At 41.5% G+C, this 3,934-nt stretch overlaps 1 long non-coding RNA gene across 3 annotated transcripts in view; it reads left to right on the top strand.

The window, feature by feature from the left end:
• The window catches only part of LOC134448994 (uncharacterized), a 4,145-nt gene extending 517 nt beyond the window's left edge, over positions 1-3,628 (top strand). The window contains exons 2-5 of one of the 3 annotated variants that reach the window (XR_010034890.1): positions 1,964-2,028; positions 2,457-2,559; positions 3,028-3,163; positions 3,402-3,628. This is a non-coding gene — a long non-coding RNA (uncharacterized LOC134448994). Of the gene's footprint in view, positions 1-89; positions 2,560-3,027; positions 3,164-3,401 lie in introns of those variants that run through there. The other 2 variants (XR_010034889.1, XR_010034888.1) reach the window with 2 other exon arrangements.
• Positions 3,629-3,934: the final 306 nt, after the last annotated feature.

Genomic DNA, 3,934 nt, shown 5'->3' with positions numbered 1-3,934 from the left:
GTCATATCATCTCGGCAGGGCATGGGTTTACTTGGCAAAGCGTAACAAATGATTTTAAGGAGAGATTCACACTAGAGTGTGGCTGGACGAAAGCGAGAAGACAGGACTTTCTGTTTAATTTCGGCCGCCGGTGTCAGCATTTCACAACGACAGCATTTGGTGTGCGCGGCCAGTCCTATTCAAAATCCCCCGTAGCTAGAGGTAGAGCTCTAGACATTGGCCGAGACCAGGCAGAAAGACGTCTCGCTGCCGTTCTGCCACGCTCGTGTGTGAATCTGGCCCAGGGAAAAGAAAATCCTAATTACAACTGGTCTACATTGCGTCCTACTACAGCATGTTGCGCGTGCTCCGATGTGTTTGAGTTTATGAGCAAGCCTTTATGCGTTGCTTTGTGGACAGTGAGAGCTTTGCGGCGCATTTAGGGAAATCAGTGGAGTGCGCTTTGAAACGCACTGAGGCGAGCCGTCATAAAGTTCGTCAGCTTCAGTGAGAGCCATGTTAACCCAATCCACAGTCAGACCAAATACAATTCTAAGCGGGTTCTGAATACAGACGTGGCGTGTAGTCAATCCACCTGACTAATAAACTGGTGTTCTTTTTTGAACGTTGCACACCTGCGTAAACTGTAAGCTGCAATGAATTAGATTAGAGCAGGGGTGCCCAACGAGTCGATCGCGAGGTACCAGTCGATCTCGAGGGGAGTGGCAGTCGAGAGACATGTAATGTGACAGGGAAATACTGTCTTTCAAAAGTAGGCTATGTAGTAAGCTGCTGGTACTACTGTATTGGTTAGATAATTAGTCCCACTGTAACACAGAATGAGGGGAAAGCATTAGGAAGTGACCGTAAGGGTATTGCAGTTGATTCATGTGTGCACACATGTAACATCGGGTGAGTAACAGAACATGTGCGCAACGATGCGTTATGACGCGGCGATATGCGAGGATCTTTGTCCAAATCGCTAGTCGCATGCATCATCGCTAACTGCGTTTACATCGCGTGCCGCGTGTAAGGGAAATGTTAGCTGACATGTATGGAATTCACTTCAATTTGTGCTGTTTCCTGCTCCAGTTGTGGACAGAACGATTGGCCAAACTCACAATAGAAAGCCTTTGCTCTGCTACTGTCCCAGAGAGCTGGGAAAAAAAACCTTCATAGAAGAAGTCACTCTTAACAAGGGTGTTAACCAATTCAATGAGTTCTCTCATTGCTCTCTCTCTCTCTCTCTCTCTCTCTCTCTCTCTCTCTCTCTCTCTCTCTCTCTCTCTCTCTCTCTCTCTCTCTCTCTCTCTCTCTCTCTCTCTCTCTCTCTCTCTCATAGTAAAGTGAACTTAACTGGCCTACTATTTACCCATAACAAATGGTGAAGTTCTGAGCCCTTTTTAATTTTGACCACTGAAGTCATGATAATGCTTCATCATATTTTAGAAATAGGGCCCATGTGCCTACATATGCCTTTTATATACCAAATGTTTATCATTTTGAAATTGTTTCAGTTGTTTATGACTTGTGTAGGACTGAAATTATCTCTGCATACTACAAAGCAATGCAGCACTGCATTGCTTTGTAAACGTAGGCTATTCAACACACTTTAAAAACACACTGAAAAGATACGGCCATAGTAGCCTACTGAAAACATTTTGTTCATAATAATGGTGATTAATAAATGGTGATCTTAAATTTTCATACTGACATCCTGAAATTTGACTTGGTAGATCACGGCAGACCATCAACTTCAAAAGTAGATCTCGGTTAAAAAAAAGGTTGGGCACCCCTGGATTAGAGTTTAGGCTACTTTATTTATGTATGCTCACTTAACCAAGAAGCCTAAATAAGGCAGTGGCCTGTTAATTCAAAATGACTAATTTTAAAACATTGTTACCATAGTGAAACAAAATGTAACTGTAAAAACTGTGTGTAACATTTGATAAATATAATCAATTACTGATATTGTTTATTACAGAAATGTACCACGTGATGCAGTAGCCTGTTGATGCTGGCAAAAGATGCAATCTGGAGGATTTCAGGGTACGTTTTACTATGCTTCAATGTTAGGTGAGATGAATGTAATGCAGTGTTTCCCAACCAGGGGTACGTGTACCACTAGGAGTATGTTTTATTTTATGAATAAAAACAAATGTATGGTCATGATCATATTGGGATAGAGAACATGAGTGAGGTGGTACTCATACTATGACAAAAATGCTTAGGGGGTACTCAAGACGAAAAAGGTTGGGAGACACTGATGTATGCCCAGATCATGTAAACTTACGCCCAGAGCAAAGTCACAGGCAGTGTGCTTCTCTTGCATTCACAGACTGCCCATGCTTTTTTAAAGAGATAAGTTAGAATGCTTTGCATATCTATTTGTGTAGAGTTAATCACCAAGACAATTTCCAGAAGTTGTATCCAGGTGTCAATTGTGTCCTTGTTCTGGTGTTGTTATTTTCAAACAGAGATGGCTCTTGCTCACTGGCAGTGACTTGGGTCATGTGAGACAGCATCAGAGCTCGGGTGACATCTCTCGCTCGGGTGAAATCTCTCCTGGAAGATTTCAAGGTATGAAATGTTTTACTCGGCTGCATCTTCCAATAGATTACTCTTTATATTGGTATGTAATGATGTCCTTACCACCAACAAATTCTCTTAAGCATCAATGTGGTCTATAATTCGTCCTGCGACTTCTCAATGCGAGCTCCCATTGATATTGAAGCAATAACTGCTCCGATTATTTTTTTGACTGGAGAAATGGAATCCTGCTACAGTGTCCCAGACCTCTGTGTGCTGGAGCTCCACCAGGGGGCTAGAGCCACACACACACACATACACACATACACACACACACACACACACACACACACACACACACACACACACACACACACACACACACACACACACAAGAGGTGTAAGAGATTATCACTCTTTTGTTTGGACTTTCATATGTAAATTGTTTTTTTGTGTCCTGAAAATAGACAAATAAGCTACATACTGTACATGTTGTATTTGTGTTTTATGATTTTATAGGTGTGTGCAGAGTTCTGAAGAATAAAAGTCAACAGTCAAGTTCTTCTCCATATTCTCCAAATCTGACGGAGGCGTTCCATCAGGAAAGGGGGAATGGTTGGTCGATGCCTCCAGAATAATGATACCCATGACCCAGGTATTATGTACAAAGAGAATGTTAATTTGAATCTTGATGCCTACAATTTTGCTGATTTGTTGACAATCGAGATGTATAAACATTAAGTCAGAATAACTTATGTTAAATTGTCTAACTTTTCACCTGGTGTATTTGGTATTGTGGTAGCATGTTTGAAATGGATGGTTAAGAAGGTAAAATATGTCATGGACATCAGTTAAATATTTACATGTGTATCTGTCGAATTACTTTGTTTCAGGCACAACATGCTGACAGGGAATCGGCTATGGCAGAAAGCATCCATGCCATCTACGTGATCCGCCATGAAGGTTCAGAAGCTACTGACAGTCCTGAGGACATCGGAATCATTTTCAAAGGGGTGACTGCATTTGGCTGCTTGCCAAACATCCTACCCAGGCTCCGCCCTCGCAGTGACGCAACACCTTCGGCTCTGCTACACACACTCAGGAAAACTTTGTTCAGGTACTTTCGGGTTCCATCCTTGAAAGTTGTGTGTGTGTGTGTGAGTAATAATGCAGACATAATAATAACAATTGACTAGAAGTATAAATACACATTTCTACATTATTGCTCACACACAGCTTTTGGTAAAACATTACTGAAATGGCCAAACACCTTTATGCATTTTTTAATAAAGAGTCATTGCATTGAGCAGATCATTGAGAGGCTCTGAAGTCCACTACACTATTCTTAACTTGTGTGCGTGCGTACCTCCTCAAGCACATATACAGCACTCTATTTTTAACATTTTTTAAAAATGTTTTTCTTTTT

Source organism: Engraulis encrasicolus, chromosome 5 (assembly GCF_034702125.1).
Source record: "Engraulis encrasicolus isolate BLACKSEA-1 chromosome 5, IST_EnEncr_1.0, whole genome shotgun sequence".
NCBI lineage: Eukaryota > Metazoa > Chordata > Actinopteri > Clupeiformes > Engraulidae > Engraulis > Engraulis encrasicolus.
This window is presented reverse-complemented; position numbering and strand designations above follow the sequence as displayed.